Raw genomic sequence first — 9,490 nt, forward strand, 5'->3', positions numbered from 1 at the left:
TTCTTGGGACATTCGTGTCACTGGCTAGACCAGCATTTACCGCTCATCCCTAACTGCCCTTGTTCAGAGGGCATTTGAGAGTCAACCACATTGCTGTGAGTCACATGTAGGCCAGACCAGGTAAGGACAGCAGATTTCCTTCCCTAACCAGATGGGTTTTTACAACAATAGTTTCATGGTCATCATTAATTCCAGATTTTTATTAAATTCAAATTTCACCATCTGCCATTGTGGGATTCAAACCTCAGTCCCCAGAACATTACCCTGGGTCTCGGGAATACCACTCAAGTGACAATACCACTATGCCATCACCTCCCCTGTGTAGGAGTATTTCCTAATTCTGATTCTAATTTTTCGATTGTTTCTCCTAGTCCTAGACTCCCAAACTAGTGCAATTCGTTTCCCTACCTAGTAATCAGTTGCCCTTAATATCATGAAAACTTTATTCAAATCACCCATAACCTTCTAAATTTCAGTGAATATAGCCCTAATTTATATAATCACACCCATTATTTAAACCTTGGAGTCCAGGTATCATTCTGGTACATCTACGTTGCACTCCTCCCAAAGCCAATATATATATTTTATTATTCATTCAGTGGGTGTGGGTACTGCTGGCATGATTATCATTTGTTGCCCATCCCTAATTGCCCTTAAACTGAGTGGCTTGTTAGGCCATTTCAGAGGGCAGTTAAGAGTCAACCGCATTGGTGTGGGTCTAGAGTCACATGTAGGCCGGACCAGGTAAGGATGATAGATTCCTTTCTCTAAAGGGCATTAGTGAGCCAGATGGAGTTTTACAACAACTGATGATAGATTCATGGTCACAATTATTCTAATAATTCTAGTTCTGTGGATATGTAGAACATTATCCCATTAATCTTCTTGACAATCTTCTGTATCTGTTCATGATATTTTAACGATCGGTGTAACTGAACCTACAAATCTCCCTGAACCTCCACTGTTTCAAACTTTTCACCATGTAGAAAGTACCATGTTCTGTCCATTTTAGGTTCATAGAAATATAGAAACATAGAAACTAGGAGCAGGAGTAGGCCATTCGGCCCTTCGAGCCTGCTCCGCCATTCATTATGATCATGGCTGCCATGATCATCCAACTCAATAGCCTGTTCCCGCTTTCTCCCCATACCCTTTGATCCCTTTCGCCCCAAGAGCTATATCTATAACTCCTTCTTGAAAACATACAATGTTTTGGCCTCAATTACTTTCTGTGGTAGTGAATTCCACAGGCTCACCACTCTCTGGGTGAAGAAATTTCTCCTCATCTCAGTCCTAAATGGTCTACCCCATATCCTCAGACTGTGACCCCTGGTTCTGGACTCCCCCACCATCGGGAACATCCTTCCTGCATCTACCCTGTCTAGCCCTGTTTGAATTTTCTAGGTTTCTGTGAGATCCCCCCTCATTCTTCTGAACTCCAGTGAATATAATCCTAATCGACTCAATCTCTCCTCCTATGTCAGTCCTGCCATCCCAGGAATCAGTCTGGTAAACCTTCGCTGCACTCCCTCTATAGCAAGAACATCCTTCCTCAGATAAGGAGACCAAAACTGCACACAATATTCCAGGTGTGGTCTCACCAAGTCTCTGTATAATTGCAGCAAGACATCCCTGCTCCTGTACTCGAATCCTCTCGCTATGAAGGCCAACAAACTATTTGCCTTCTTTACCGCCTGCTGCACCTGCATGCTTACCTTCAGCGACTGGTGTATGAGGACACCCAGGTCTCATTGCACATTCAGCCATTCAGATAATAATCTGCCTTCCTGTTTTCAAAACAAATGACCTCATATTGCCTACTTTGAAATCCATTTGTTGGAGTTCTACCCATTCTTAACCATTAACATTCCTTTGCAATTAATGCTTTCATCTACATCGCTGGCAATGTTGCCTAATTTTGTGGTCATCCGCAAATTTGGGTTGTGGCTTTCTATTCCATCATCTTGGTCATGAATAAATATGGGAAATAGCTGAGGACCCCTGTGGGACATCACTAGTCACATCCTGCCAATGAGTGTACCTGCCCATTATCCCTACCCTCTGTCTCCTGCTGCTCTGCCAATTCTCTGACCAGGCCAATATTTTTCCTTCAATCCCATGAGCTTCAACTTGAACTAACATTCTCTTTTGAGGAACTTCACTGAATGCCTTCTGGAAGTGCTGACCTGAAATTCAAAGCTGACCTGATGCCATGAGACTTCATTGGGGCGGCTGCAATGTTCTTATCCACGTCATTGAAATTCCGGGGTTGGAGACCATATCCAGCCTTCCCAGTTTGTCCCTCTGCTGCCAATATTCTCTTCACTGCTGGAATTTTGCTTATTAATTTTGGTAGGGTCCTGTCTGTGCTTGAATATTACTTCCCTCAGGATGTCATTCCACTATTGTAAATACTGATGCAAGTTAATTCTTCAACATGTCCGCCATTCCCTTATTTTCAATGGCAACATTATATTATCAGATTTTTATGTGATCCCCCACATTGCTCCTGACCACCCTCTTTTTCAGAATGCAATTGTTATGATTGTTACTTTGATTTTGACATCTCTTCCAAGTTCCTTTTCATACTCCATTTTGTTCCTCTTATTATTTTTGTTACCTTTTATTATTCTTTTTATCTTTCTCAGTCACCAGGATCTGTGCTGGTTTTATTATTTGAGCATGCTTTAGTTTTATATTTACTCTTACTCCTTCAGTCGTCTATTTTTTCTTTTGCAAGTAGAACTCTCGCTCCTTAGGTGGATTTCGTCTCCACAAGGGCCGTGCGGTGGTCACTCCTACCGATACTGTCATGGACAGATGTATCTGCAGCAGGCAGGTTGGTGAGGATGAGGTCAAGTGTGTTTTTTCCTCTCGCTGGTTCCCTCATCCCCTGCCGCAGACCCAGTCCAGCAGATATGCCCTTTAGGACTCGGCCAACTTGGTCAGTCATGGTGCTACCGAGCCACTCTCGGTGATGGACATTGAAATCACCCACCCAGAGTACATTCTGCACCCCTGCCACCCTCAGTGCTTCCTCCAAGTGATGTCCAACATGGAGGAGCACTGATTCATCAGCTGAGGGAGGAACGGTACGTGGTAATCAGCAGGAGGTTTCCTTGCCCATGTTTGACCTGATGCCATGAGACTTCATGGGGTCCAGAGCCGATTTTGGGGACTCCCAGAACAACTCCCTCCCAGCTGTATACGACTGTGCTGCCAGTGGGAGAGGGCATACCCAGGGATGGTGACGATGGTGTCTGGGACATTGTCTGTAAGGTATTATTCTGAGACGATGACTATACCAGGCTGTTGCTGACTAGTTTGTGAGACAGCTCTCCCCAACTTGTCTCTCTATTCATCTGAAATGGCCAGGCAAGCCATACAGTTGTATCAAACCCAGCTGTTAGTAAGGGGGACTTTGCAGGGTCAGGGTTAGGATTTGCCGTTGTTGTTTCCGGTGCCTAGGTCAATGCCGGGTGGTCCGTTGGTTTCATTCCTTATTGACTTGTTTTTAGCGGTTTGATACAACTGAGTGGCTTGCTAGGACATTTCAGGCAGCAATTAAGAGTAAACCACATTGCTGTGGGTCTGGAGTCACAAGTAGGCCAGACCAGGTAAGGACAGCAATGGTTTCATGGTTGTTATTAGACTTTTAATTCCAGAAGTTAAATTTCACCATCTACCATGGAGGGATTCAAACCTGGGTCTCCCAGAGCATTATCCTGGGTCTTTGGATTACTAGCCCAGTGACAATACCACTACGCTATTGCCTCAGCCTCAAAAAGATGAAGTGAACTCTTGCGATGGTTTCCATTTCTGCTAGTGTTTTAGTTGTGTCAGTGTCACAGACTAATATCCGTTAACACTGATATCGTTAGCGTTAGCTAAGCTCGACGTGACCTGCTGAGATGATTGCCTGGTGATGAAAAACTCATAAATAGAAATAATCTAAAGATGGGTCTTGGAGATTTCCAGTGATGGGGCTGTGACGATTTCCATTGGCAGCTTGTTCCATGGTGGGATTGTCCTTGGGAAGAAAGATTGTTGATAAACCGTCTCGGGAAACAAATGGTCTTTGTAGTTTGTGTGGATGGTGACCTTGTGTTTGTCATTGCCGGAGGGCACCAGGTACTTGTTTCTGTGAATTCCCACCGGCCCATTCCATACCTTACAGAACATAATCTCTCTCCTTTGCTGCAGTGATTTCCAATCCAAATCCTTGATCCAGCACGTGACACTGGTGAATTTCCCACACTGATTCATACAGAATTGTTCAGCACGTTTCTGGATTGCTTCAATCTTATTTATATCTCTGGCCATATAAGGATCCCACACACAATTTGCATACCCCAGAGTTGGATGAACAAAAGTTTGCTAAGCTATAACTTTTGATATTTTTCTTGCCACGCCGAAGATCCCTCCTCAGAAATCCAAGAACCCTGTTTCCTTTGGATGTTATCGTGCTGAGTGTGGAATCCCCAGTCAAGATTGTCTTTAAGAAGAACCTCCATACGAACATATGAATTAGGAGCAGGAGTAGGCCACTCGGCCCCTCGAGCCTGCTCTGCCATTCAATGAGATCATGGCTGATCTGATTGTTACCTCAATCCCACATTCCTGCCTACCCCTGATAACCTTTCACCCCCTTATTAATCAAGAATCTATCTACCTCTGTGTTGGATCCTGTACGCTGGTTTGTTAGGACTTAAGGATCTGAGTTGCACACTTGTTTCGGGGTGACCGAGTTGGTACCGAAGACAGAGAAGATCAATAGACCGTTCTGTTTATTTACAAAAGGAACTCAGCAGCTACACTTGTGCGCTTACAACTCAAAACTCTGTCTTTACTCTTCAGGCTCTAACTCAAGACTACTGACTACAGAGGTAGCCCGCGCTACTCTGCTATTGGGTACCAAGATCATGTGACCTTCCATTACAACATTCTTCTTAAAGGTATATTACACATCAGATTAATGCGCTCTGCCTTAACAATATTCAAAGACTTTTGAGGAAGAGAGTTCCAAAGACTTACGGCCCTCTGAGAGAAAAAAAGTTATCCCCATCTCTGTCTTAAATGGATGACCCCTTATTTTTAAACAGTGACCCCAAGTTCTAGGTTCTTCCACAAGAGGAAACATCCTCTCCAAATCCACCCTGTCAAGACCCCTCAGGATCTTAAAGGTTTCAATTAAGCTGCCTCTTACTCTTCTAAACTCCAGTGGATACAAGCTTAACCTGTCCAGCCTTTCCTCATCAGATAACCCCATCCCAGGTATGGTTGTGCATCTACTCCATTGGAGAAGTTTATTACAGAACTTAAACCTACCTGATGGTGGGTCCTTTTTGTTGGTGATGCACATGACATAGCATTTTTTGGCATTGAATGCCATCTTCCATTGGTCCTGCCACTTGCGCAATTCCAGAAGATCATCCTGCGGTAAACTGATATTATCTTGAGTGTTTCCTGAAGTGTAAACCACCCGGTCATCTGCAAGGAGTCACAACCTTTTTTTTTAACTTGTTGGGAAGGTTGTTCATATGTGTTGAGAAGAGTAAAAAGGTCCCGACACAGTCCCTGGGGCACCCCAGAGAGGATATCTTGTGGAGAGGGTGATTCCCCATCACCCGCCACTGCCTTCCATTGGTTCAGAAGTGTTGGATCCAATTTATTAATCGTCCTCCTGATTCCATCATAGTGAGGTTTGAACAAGAACTTTTCATGAGGGGCTTTGTCAAAGGCTTTTGGGTTTTGAGAAATCCATTGTTGCCAGGCATGCCGTTTCATCTCTTTTGTGACCTGAGGCTAGGTCATCAATGGTTGTAAAAGCTGTGTTTCAGTAGACAGTTGGATATTGTCAGCTTCTCAGTGTTTCTTGACATGAGAGTGAACAATATGTTCAAGCAATTTGCAATTGACACTGGCGAGAGACACCGGTCTGTAGTTTTCTGGCTGACTTTCATCCCATTTTTTGAATAGGCCTCGGGCGTTAGCTTGTCTCCATTGGTCTCATAATTAGTTGGCGTTGATTGACTCTTGAAAGGGATTGGTCAATATTGGAGCCAATTCCTCAGTTGCTAACTTTAAGATCCAGGGAGGGATTTCACCTGGACCCAGAGACGATTTGGATTTATTTCTCGCAATAATTTCAAAACACGCTCTTTACTCATAATGAGTTTTGCCTGCTGGCTGTCTAAGCTGGGTTTGTGTGTTAAATGTTCTCTGATAAACATACTGGAGGATTGATCGCTTAGTGCTTGTGCTTTAGAATGGAGAATTTACAAGGTGAGAATGCCGGACACCCCAACAGCCAGACCAAATTCCAAGTCACGGTTTTAACAGATGAGCACATTACAGGGACCCAGGGTATGAATTTTGTGAACTCACTGTCATCCCCAGAAAGTAAGCTGCCCACACTCTAGTCACTCCTTTCCTCCAGTCCCTTGCCTCAGATTCTCCACAAGTAGAATGTTTACCCATCTCCCAGCTCAGCTATTCCAAGGCCACTTGCGGACGCATCTGAATGATTGGGGTCGACTGAAGGATCCCGCATTTAGAAGGCACCATCCATGCCCTGAGGACACCACAAAATGCTTCGCCGCCGATTTTGAAGCACAATCGCTGTTGTGAGGTAGGAAACTCAACAGCCAATTTGTGCACAGCAAGCTCCTACAAAGAGCAACGTGAACAGAGACCAAATAACCTGTTTTGGTGATGCTAGCAAAGGGGTAACATTAGCCCGGGGAAGCTGCCCCATGTGGAAACAGTGCCATTTGTCATCCACCTGAGAGTCTGATTGAAAGACAGCACCTCCGACAATGCAGCACCGCCCCCAGCGCTGCACGGGTAGTGTCAGCCTGGATGTTTCGATCAGGTGTCTGGAGCGGGACCCAAACTGAGCCACATCTGAACGCAGGGAGTTGTGCGAGCAGGGAACAGATGAAAGAGAGCCTGCGCTCTTTCCCCTCTGGACAGCTCAGTCACTCCGTGCCTTTACAAGCTGAGTCCGTATTAAAGGCTGCAAAAGAGAAGGAGGAATCAGGCAATGCAGTGATGGAATTAAAATTCCACAGTGTTATTTTCAGTGCAAATTATTCACACAGTTGCTACCTGTCAGGGCATGTTGAGCAGGATGGTAGTACAGGGCTCCTGTTGGATGGGTCAGGAGTGTGGAGCGGAGATGGATTATAATTTAAACACTAATGAATGATTCAGTAGGCGGTTTGGAGATTAGCAATCAACCCCCTGACAGACTGTTCAGGTGTAGGAGCTGCTCTCTCATTACCACAGCGCTACTAATTTTCGAGGTCTCTGACTGACACCAGGAGCTGAGGAAGAAAAAAAATTAATAGCGTGTGAAATTGCATCAAGTTCCGCTGTTGGGGTGAAGGGAGGTGCTTTCATTGTGTTCTCTCTGTAGAAAAGGGGAGGTATCTTTCTACCTCGCACGCACTTCAAAGCTGCTAAACCTACGCCGAGGTCCAATCAGTTCTCTGCATTTTTCACCTCCCCCCCCTCCGTCCGCCGCCCGCGTTGCCACTTGGATCGAGGGTTGGTGTCCGGAGCAGCGAGGAGGAGGAGGAGGAGGGTGGTGGGTGGTGGGTGATCTTTTGTACACAGTGCACGTCCCGCGAGACAGTGGGATCCGGGGTGCAGCATTTGCTTCCTTCCTTTCCCCTCCTCTGCCACCTCCCGGCCTCATTGTGGTCAAAGCGTGATGCAGCTTGATGGACAGGCTGTCCCTCACCTGAACGACTGGTGGCGAGTTCCTCCCAGTCATTAATGTCAATGCCGCTGCACTTTAAGGAGGGCGTCCTGCCTGTGGATCTCCCCCTTGATGTGGTGGAGAGGCTTGGGCAGTCCCTCGAGTGATGCCGTTGGAAGCTCCCTTCTCCTGGTAGGGTCCCCCATGGCTGCAAAGCATTGGGGAGGTGCCAAACAAAGGCCAGCCCAAAAAGCCCTCACTGGCACAGCAGATGAGGGAAGATTTCATTCCTACGTTACTTTTCCCACAGATTAAAGGTGCTGTATAAATTCAAGGTGTTGCTGTTGTTGTTTCTTCCTTTTCTTTTTATTCCTGGGCTTCTGATGCCACGTCAGCTGAGCTCTGATTGTACAGCTCGGATTGCCCGAGGGAATGTCGGTCGACCTTGAACAATGGCCCTGCTTCTCAGTGAAAGGGCGAGCTGACTGGGGGCACCGAGATGAGCAGCGAAGTCCTGCCTCCCATTTACCTAAGGTCTTTGCACGGGTTGGCATTAACATGGAGGAGGTTTGAAAGGCAACAATAGCTTGTTAAATGGAGCCACGGCCTTGGGACGCTTCTCTAAGATTGTGCCACCTCCTCCTGCAACTGGGCGTGCCTGTTACCCAGCCAACCTCATCACCGGCTGGCCAATAGGCTTGGCCATATTAACTTTACCTATGTTCACTGTCTTCTATCAAAACCAGGTCCCACTCCACACATAGTCCTGGAGGATAAGGCCGTCTCTATTCCACAACACACGAGCACTAGTTCACGTTTGCTGGTCATTTAATATAGTTTAAAAGGGTGAGCTCTTGGTTCCTTGCCACATCACCCACAACGGCGATTCCCTCCCTTCACAACCTTGTTCTGCTCGAACACATCTCGCTGTCTTGCCTTCTGACTTGTCGAACCCTTTTTTCACATCCTCCACACGGATCATAAGTGCTTTCCAACACCAGAGTGCTAGATGTTTTCCTGAATGCCCGGTACTATTTCAACAGAATATTTCCGGCTCTTTGACAAAACTATTCGATTAGTCTCGCTTGAATTAGTTCCTTCTCCCCGCGCCTCTGGCTCGCTCCCCATAGCCTTACATGTTTCTTTTCTCCTTTTATTTGAGGATTCATCCAGTTCCTCTTTAAAAGTTTCTATTGACTCTGCTGCCACCGCCCTATCAGGCAGCGCATTCCAGATCACAACAACTCTTTGTACAAAACAATGGTCTTCCCATCTTCCTCCCCAGTCCTTCTATCAATTATGGAATGCTTCACGAATTTGCGTGTCATCCTTGCGCAGGGGCCATGCTAATCTTCTCTGCATCGTTCCAATTTTAGTATATGTGCTGCCAAAAAAAATTCTTTCGAGTTATCAACAGTCACAGATTGCAACTCTTTCGAGTACAATCACAGTTCTTGGTTTCCGGGAGTGGGACATGAACCCACAACCCTCTGATTCAAAGGCGAGGGTGCTATGAATTGAGCCACAGCTGACACCCCAAAGTTGAACCTGTGATGCTGGTTTACTTCATCTCCTGCAGGTGGAAACAGTTAGTCCTTAATTGCCCAAACCCATCTTATTATAGACTCATTTATTAAACCTGCGGTTAACCTTCACTGCTCCAAGTCGAACAATGACCACTTCTCTGGTCTTGCTGTATTGCCGCATACCTAATATCCCTCATCCCTGGTACAGTTCTGGTAATTTCCCTCTGCACCTTTGAATGCTGCAATACCCTTCCTAAAG

At 45.9% G+C, this 9,490-nt stretch overlaps 1 non-coding gene across 1 annotated transcript; it reads right to left on the reverse strand.

The window, feature by feature from the left end:
• Positions 1-8,998: 8,998 nt before the first annotated feature.
• On the reverse strand, positions 8,999-9,102 carry LOC144669217 (U6 spliceosomal RNA). The gene has a single exon (XR_013573637.1). It is a non-coding gene; the product is annotated as a U6 spliceosomal RNA (small nuclear RNA).
• Positions 9,103-9,490: the final 388 nt, after the last annotated feature.

Source organism: Cetorhinus maximus, chromosome 28 (assembly GCF_964194155.1).
Source record: "Cetorhinus maximus chromosome 28, sCetMax3.hap1.1, whole genome shotgun sequence".
Lineage (NCBI taxonomy): Eukaryota > Metazoa > Chordata > Chondrichthyes > Lamniformes > Cetorhinidae > Cetorhinus > Cetorhinus maximus.